Below are 8968 nucleotides of genomic sequence, written 5' to 3'. Positions count from 1 at the left end.
CTTTGTCGTCTGCTTTTTGTCGAGCAAGACGGCAAAGAAAGGGTTTGCCATCATCAGAAGACGGCAAAGAAAAACTAACGGCAAAATAAACTTTGCCGTCTACAAAAAAACACAAATGGCAAAGAGCTCATTTTGCCGTCTGGCAAAAATACACGGACAGCAAAGATTCTTTGCCGTCTGTGTTTGTTTTGGCAGACGGCAAAGTGAGCTCTTTGCCGTCTGTATTTGATCTGCAGACGGCAAAGAGAAAGCACATCACGCGGATAGATCACCTGGATCGATGACATGGCAACATCCTAGACGCACATCCCACCAGCCATCAGACGCCGACGCACGCCCCCACCCACCCACTGACCCACGATGCACGCGCCCCCATGAACCTACCCGCCCCACCCACGACTCCCTTCTCACCATAACTCCCTTATCCCCATGAACCCTCTCCTGTACGCATCTCTCTCTCTCACACGAACTGCCGCTCGTGCTCCCGATCTAGACCACCACAGCGCCGGTGCCTGGACCTTGCTCCGGCCATCTCGCCGCCAGTTCGCCCCTGCCTCCTCCCGCTTTGGCCCTAGCACTGCCGCAGGCCTCCTCGCCACGAGGCCCCCGCGCGCAGTCGTCTGCGCCCCGGCGCCGCCGGCTCTCTTCGCCCCCTTTGCCTCGCGTGCCGGCCTCCTCGCCACGGATTCCCCGCGCGCCGGCGTCTGCGCCCCGTCGCCCCGACGTCTACGCCCCGCGGCCGGCCTCTGCGCCCGTGGCCCCTTCGCCCACGGCGCCGTCGAGCCCGGCCCCTTCGCCCCGGCAGGCCTCCGCCGTCCCCGCCCCCGCCCCTGTTGCATTCACTCCTGCAGGCCTCTGCTAGCCCCTGCCCCGTCCATCATCGACCCCGGCACATCGCCCTCATCGGCCCCGGCCTTGTTCCCCATCGGGCCCACTTGCGGTGCATCGTGCCGCAACGGCCTGCACGCTCCGTTCCACGCCGGTCAGCGTCGTTCCGCACCGGCCACTGTTGTGCCACGACGGCAATGGCATGGCTCACCCGTACCGCGCCAGCCACCGTCTGTAGTCTGTTTTTTTGTTTGACACCCTTTGTAATTCCTCTGTAATCTGATTTTTTTTGTTTGACACCCTTTGTAATCCCTCTGTAATGAAACTTGTATGATGCATACATAAGATGATTGTCAGACTAAGATGGTTGTCAGACTACCAAAGCACGGCACAAACGAATGAATATTAGAAGAAAGAAAAAATGCAAGTGATGATTTTGTCTACACCTTTGACCATTTGGGGTCTCCAATTGGTCTGTTGGTTTAGTTTTTTTATAAATAAAATAAGGTTTTTTGCCATCTGTGATGTTTCTGGATGACGGCTAATATGCATTTTTGGCTGACGGCACAGGCACATTTTTGTGCCGTCTGTTCTTATCCAGCTTGACGGCAAAGATGGTTTGGCTGACGGCAAAGACTTTGCCGTCTGTCCTACTAAAAGCTGACGACAAAGCAGCCTTTGCCGCCATCCTCTTTGCCGTCTAACTTTGCCGTCAGCCGGTTGACGGCAAACTCTTTGCCGTCTGTATTTCTCCCTTTGCCGTCTGTACTCATCAGAGGGCAAACTAGCTGATTCCTGTAGTGCACAAGCACTTTACGAGAAATAGAGGTCGATCAAACTGATAATGAAGCATTATAAATGGTATTGATGAAAGTAGCTAGAATCAACGTGATCGAGATGCGCGGAACTAGCTAGCTAGTACTACTTACTTTCGGGTATGTAAATCGCAGCTCCCCCGGCAGTCCCGGAGCTTGTGTGGTGAATACTTTCCAAACCCTGTGAGACAAAGAAAACAATTACTTAATATTAGGAAATGAACAAAGTTGCCGATATGGTGCGATAATGATTGATTGAACTTCTTGAGCATTTTAATCATGTTCGTATATTCCTCGGGATCTTTTCGTCTCGAGTCTAAGACGGTTACTAGTCCCTACTCAAGCTTAATCTCTAGGAGAATATAATGCAACCTGCGCGCACATGCATAACTCATCAATTGCATTACTATAACCTCAAGTAATAAGGGAAACCGAATATGCACAAGACAGTAACACTCACTTGAAGTTGTAAGGGAAGAGTATTTTATCTTTGTTTTGATTTATTATCAACGATCGTTGCAAGTCGGCCTCGTTGTCTTTGGCATGAAATTTAACCGTAAATTCATCTATGAGATTTGTGTTAATGAACCCAATATCATAGATTTGTGCTTTTCTGCATTCGATGATCTTCAATCTGCATAATATAGTGAGGATAATTATATATACATGCAATGAAAGAGATGATCTATATATAGAGACTTAATGACAGAAGTAGTACTTACAGACAGTAGCAAGTGACCATTAATTTATCGAGGGACTTTTGATTGAACAATTGGAAGAACTCCTCAAATGGAACAGACAACAGTTCAATTGCAACGAGGTCGTGCTCCTCTTTAACTCTCAGCATCAAAGTATCCTTCCCCATAGACTCTCTGCAGGTTTTCATGTACCAATCATGAAATCTTCGCATCATCGTTGTTAGAGGAGGACTTCCATCTTTGACGAGAGGCTTCCCGTACTGGTATTTGTGTTTGTCCACCTCCATTGTATCATAATGTGCATCTTCGGGAAGGTAATCTCCAAGATTGGTACCAGGCAAAATCACCGGATGATTAGCGACGATATCGCTAGACACCTTGAGCGGGGGGCACGATTGGTTCTGTTGTTCGCCGAGCTGGGCAATTTTTTTCCTAGCTCGTCGTTTTGCTAATCTTCGATCACTACAAGTACTTCCCGACCGCTCCGCTTCGATATATGAGCTTTCAATAATGCGCTCATAGTTGGTTTTCGGCGGAGATGGTGGTGGTTTCTTCAGGGCATCGATAGTGAGCTTTGCTCTCACCGGATCTATCTTCTCCTCCGAACATGGATGTTTCTTAGCTCTTTGCATTTCAAAGAACTCCCTCACTTAGGCTTGACAGATCTCTACGTTTTCCTTCTTGGTCATCTCGTATGGTAACTTCTCTAGAGGCTTTAGAGATGGACGAAATCTATATTGCATCCTTCCTCTGGTTGTACTGCTAGACGCCGGAGCAGACGGAGCGGTTACGGTTGTCTTCTTTCCTTGCTTACGAGGCATAGAAGGACTACGACGCGCCGGAGCGACGGAGGCTCTCTTCCGCCCTTGCTGACAAGGCGGACGAGGAGGCGGGCTGCTCGGGCGCGCCGATGCAGGCGGAGAAGGAGGCGAAGTGCCGCCACACGCTGGAGAACGAGGTGGAGTGCCCTGATCACTCGCTGGAGGAGAAGGTGGAGGAGGCGGAGTGCCCTGACTCGCCGGAGGAGGAGGAGGCAGAGGCGTCCAGTTCAGAAGGTTGATGAGCTCCTTCCGCCATAGACATGGAGTCTTTAGAGCACAACCAAGCCGAGTCTCCCCTTTCACCAGTAGGGTGGTCAAGCTCGAGCTCCTCAAATCCCTCCGTTATTTCATCCACCATCACAGCAGCATATCCTTCTGGAATTGGACGGCGGTGAAAAGTTGCGCCTGGTTCAGGAGGTGCAACAGAGCCGACAGCCGCCTTGACTTTGAAGTTCTGCCATTACGTCATAAGGTGGCAATGTTGAGACTCCGTGATAGCATCCATGGGGTAGCTAGCAGGAGTCGTGAAGACAGGCTCCTGAAGCAGCTCGGTGGAAGCCACGCTGCTTCTCCGCTGAGATGGCGGGGTATCTTCGGCAGGTCGCTGGCTCTGAACTGCTTCTCGTTCCTCTAGCGCTTGTACCCTTGCATGTAGCTTCTGCAGTTCGGTCTACTCCACTTTCCTTTTCCTCCCCCAGCCTTTGTAATCGCCTGCCTCGGGAAACCCAGCCTTCCACGAAACAGAGCCTGGTGTGCCTCGTGTCCGTCCAGGGTGCTCAGGATTTCCGAGGGCCAGTGTGAGCTCCTCGTTCTCTCTGTCGGGAACGAACGTCCCTTCCCGCGCTGCGGCGATATAGTCCTGAAGCTTCTTGACGGGTATATTCAGTTGCTGGTTCATCCAACGGCACTTCCCTGTTTCAGGGTCCAAGGTTCCCCCAACCCCGAAGAACCAAGTCCTTGAATGGTCTGGCCAGTGCAATGTCTCTGGTTTGACCCCTTTATCAAGCAGGTCATTCTTAGCCTTGTCCCACAACGGCTGGGCTTTGAGGTAACTGATACGTCTCCGTCGTATCTACTTTTCCAAACACTTTTGCCCTTGTTTTGGACTCTAACTTAAATGATTTCAATGGAACTAACCCGGACTGACGTTGTTTTCAGTAGAATTGCCATGGTGTTATTTATGTGCAGAAACAAAAGTTATCGGACTGACCTGAAACTCCACGGAGATTATTTTTGGAAATAATAAAAAATACTGGCAAAGAATCAAGGCCAGGGGGCCCACACCCTAGCCACGAGGGTGGGGGCACGCCTGCCCCCTGGGCGCGCCCCCCTTCCTCGTGGGCCACCTAGAGCTCCACCGACCTCAACTCCATATATTCGTGTTCAGGGAGAAAAAAATAGAGGAGAAGGATTCATCATGTTTTACGATACGGAGCCGCCACCAAGCCCTAAACTCTCTCGGGGGGGCTGATCTGGAGTCCGTTCGGGGCTTCGGAGAGGGGAATCCGTCACCATCGTCATCATCAACCTTCGTCCATCACCAATTTCATGATGCTCACTAAGGGAGTCCTGGATTAGGGGGTGTTCGGATAGCCGGACTATGCCTTCAGCCGGACTCCTGGACTATGAAGATACAAGATTGAAGACTTCGTCCCGTGTCCGGAAGGGACTTTCCTTGGCATGGAAGGCAAGCTTGGCGATACAAATATTCAGATCTCCTACCATTGTAACTGACTTTGTGTAACCCTAACCCTCTCCGGTGTCTATATAAACCGAAGGGTTTTAGTCCGTAGGACAACATAGACAACAACAATCATACCATAGGCTAGCTTCTAGGGTTTAGCCTCTCTGATCTCGTGGTAGATCTACTCTTGTACTACCCATATCATCAATATTAATCAAGCAGGACGTAGGGTTTTACCTCCATCGTGAGGGCCCGAACCTGGGTAAAACTTCGTGTCCCTTGCCTCCTGTTACCATCCGGCCTAGACGCACAGTTCGGGACCCCCTACCCGAGATCCACCGGTTTTGACACCGACATTGGTGCTTTCATTGAGAGTTCCTCTGTGTCATCGCCGTCAGGCTCGATGGCTCCTACAATCATCAATGGCGAGGCAGTCCAGGGTGAGACCTTCCTCCCCGGACAGATCTTCGTCTTCGGCGGCTTCGCACTGCAGACCGATTCACTTGGCCATCTGGAGCAGATCGAAAGCTACGCCCCTGGCCGTCAGGTCAGATTTGGAAGTTTAAACTACACGACTGACATCCGCGGAGACTTGATCTTCGATGGATTCAAGCCACTGCCGAGTGCGCCGCACTGTCCCGACGAGCATGATCTAGCTCTGCCGCCGAACAGTGCCCTGGAGGCCGCACCCGCATCAGCTTCAGCCCTTAAGTCAGAGCCAACTGCACCAATCGAGGATGGGCGGTTGGACGCCACCTCGGGGGCTGCGATCCCAACGGCGATTGAGCCGAACACCAGCCCCGTACTCCGCGAGATTCGTGACTCCAAGGAGCCGGACTCCTCTCAGGACTCCGAACCCTTCGCGCCCTTGCCGATCGAATCCGATTGGGCGCCGATCATGGAGTTTACTGTCGCGGACATCTTTTAGCACTCACCTTTCGGCGATATTCTGAAGACACTAAAGTCTTTCTCTTTATCAGGAGAGTCCTGGCCGGACTACGGTCAGCAAGGATGGGATTCGGACGATGAAGAAATTCAAAGCCCACCAACCACCCACTTTGTAGCCACTGTCAACGATTTAACCGACATGCTCGACTTCGACTCCGAAGACATCGACGGTATGGACGCTGATGAAGGAGATGATGAAGAACCAGCGCCTACTAGGCCCTGGAAAGCCACCTCGTCATATGACATATACATGGTGGACACCCCAAAAGAAGGAGATGGCTTTGGAACAGCGGAGGATGACCCCTCCAAGAAACAGCCTAAGCGCCGGCATCAGCGGCGCCGCTCAAAATCCGGCCAAAACAAATGCGGTGACTCCAGCACGGGAGATAATAATACTCCGAAAAGTGCCGAAGAAAACCCCCTCCAGCAAGATTTAGCACAGGAGGATGGGGAAACCAGCCCTCATGAGAGAGCGGCTGACATAGAGGTCGAGGACGATAATTATAGGCCTCCCTCTGAAGACGAGGCAAGCCTCGACGACGACGAATTCGTCGTGCCAGAGGATCCCGTCGAGCAAGAGCGTTTTCAACGCAGGCTTATGTCCATGGCAAGAAGCCTCAAGAAAAAACAGCAACAACTTAAAGCTGATCAAGATTTGCTAGTCGACAGATGGACAGAAGTCCTTGCGGACGAAGAGCATAAACTCGAACGCCCCTCCAAGAGCTACCCAAAGCGCAGGTTGCTACCCTGATTAGAGGAGGAAGCACTTGATGCGGCCGACCGGCCACCTCGTGGCCGCGACAGAGAGGCCTCTCGGCCCTCCAATCAAGCCGCACCCCGTACCAAGGCACGGGAATATGCGTCGGACTTACGAGATATGTTGGAGGACAAGGCAAGGCAAACAAGATCGATCTATGGATCGCGTGGGAGCCCCACGGCTCGAGACGGTAACCGTCACGCCGGCCACAAATTCGGCAGGGCCGAACACAGTAGACAAAGCTCATTGGAGCTACGTCATGATATAGCCCAGTACAGAGGCGCCGCACACCCACTATGCTTCACAGACAAAATAATGGGTCATCAAATCCCCGAGGGTTTCAAACCCGTAAACATCGAATCATATGATGGCACAACAGATCCTGCGGTATGGATCGAGGATTATCTCCTTCATATCCACATGGCTCGCGGCAATGATTTCGACGCCATCAAATACCTCCCACTCAAGCTTAAAGGACCAGCTCGGCAGTGGCTTAACAGCCTGCCAACAGGGTCAATCAGTTGTTGGGAGGACCTGGAAGCCGCATTCCTCGACAATTTCCAGGGCAGTTATGTGCGACCCCCAGACGCCGATGACCTAAGCCACGTAATTTAGCAGCCAGACGAATCGGCCAGGCAATTTTGGACACGGTTCCTAACAAAGAAAAATCAAATAATCGACTGTCCGGACGCAGAGGCCCTAGCAGCCTTCAAGCATAATATCCGTGACGAGTGGCTTGCCCGGCACCTAGGACGGGAAAAGCCGAAATCTATGGCAGCACTCACGACACTCATGACCCGCTTTTGCGTGGGAGAAGACAGCTGGCTTGCTCGTAGCAACAATATGGCCAAGAACCCTGGTAATTCGGATACCAGGGACAGTAGTGGCAGATCGCATCGCAACAAGCAGAAGCGCCGCATTAACGGCGACAATGCTGAGGATACGGCAGTTAATGCCGGATTCAGAGGCTCTAAATCCGGTCAGCGGAAAAAGCCATTCAAAAGGAATCCTAGGGGCCCGTCCAGTTTGGACCGAATACTCGACCGCTTGTGCCAAATACATGGCACCCCCGAAAAGCCGGCCAATCACACCAACAGGGATTGTTGGGTGTTCAAGCAGGCAGGCAAGTTAAATGTCGAAAATGAAGACAAGGGGCTACATAGCGATGACGACTAGGAGCCCCGACCGCCGAACAATAGTAGACCCAATTATTGACGGATTTCATCTCACTAGTGTCCTTATGGATGGCGGCAGTAGCCTGAACCTGCTTTACCAGGATACAGTGCGGAAAATGGGCATAGATCCCTCGAGGATTAAGCCCACCAAAACGACCTTTAAAGGCGTAATACCAGGTGTAGAAGCCAACTGTACAGGCTCAGTCACACTTGAAGTGGTCTTCGGATCTCCGGATAATTTCCGAAGTGAGGAGTTAATCTTCGACATAGTCCCATTCCGCAGTGGCTATCACGCACTGCTCGGACGAACCGCATTCGCCAAGTTCAATGCGGTACCGCACTACGCATACCTTAAGCTCAAGATGCCAGGCCCTCGAGGAGTAATTACGGTGAATGGAAACACCGAACGCTCTCTCCGAACGGAGGAGCACACGGCGGCCCTGTCGGATTTTGGGTCCCGGCAGACCCTTGAGGTTCGAACACTAGGGTGCGCGCGGAGATTTCGCCTTCTACCTACCTGCACCCCTCCGCCTCGCTAAGATCTAAGCTATGGAAAGAACAAAACAAGAGTCACAGGGTTTATACTGGTTCAGGCCACCGTTGTGGTGTAATACCCTACTCCAGTGTGTGGTGTGGTGGATTGCCTCTTGGGCTGATGATGATGAGCGAAAGGAAGAACAGCCTCGCGAGGGTCTATTCTTGGCTGGGGCGATGAACTGCTGGGAGGAGTTCAGTCACCCTTCACTCTCTCTCTCTCTCTCTCTCTCTCTCTCTTCTCGACTGTTGATCTCAATCCCCCCTAAACCTCTCTCGGATTTCGATCTTCTCTTCTTCGTCCTTTGCCTCTGCCCCCCTGCCCTGTGGGTGGCTTGTCCTATTTATAGAGGCCCTAGTACTCTTCCCAAATATCGATTGGGAAGGGAGCCAACAATGGTGGGCTAATTTGAAGGGGGACAGCTAGCACCAGCTATCCTGACAAAAGTAGTCTTCGCCTGCACAAAGCTCTGGTGGTGATGCCATCTTGGGCTCCACGATGACCTCCGTCTTGCAGTCTTCCTGGTCTTGGTCTTGTTGCACCGAAATGGCAACCTTTGCCTGATGCCTCGTCACTCTGTGGCTGCGCTTGCCCCCTTTGCACCAAAGAGGAAAGGAGGACACTGCGTGGGCTGGCACCCGCCTGGCGCCCTTGGTCATCATGGCTTGCGTCACGGGCACCTCATGAGGTACCCCGCCTTGATCTCT

This window comes from Triticum urartu, chromosome 7A (assembly GCF_056163025.1).
Source record: "Triticum urartu cultivar PI428250 chromosome 7A, HENAU_Tu73, whole genome shotgun sequence".
NCBI classification, from domain to species: domain Eukaryota; kingdom Viridiplantae; phylum Streptophyta; class Magnoliopsida; order Poales; family Poaceae; genus Triticum; species Triticum urartu.
This window is presented reverse-complemented; position numbering follows the sequence as displayed.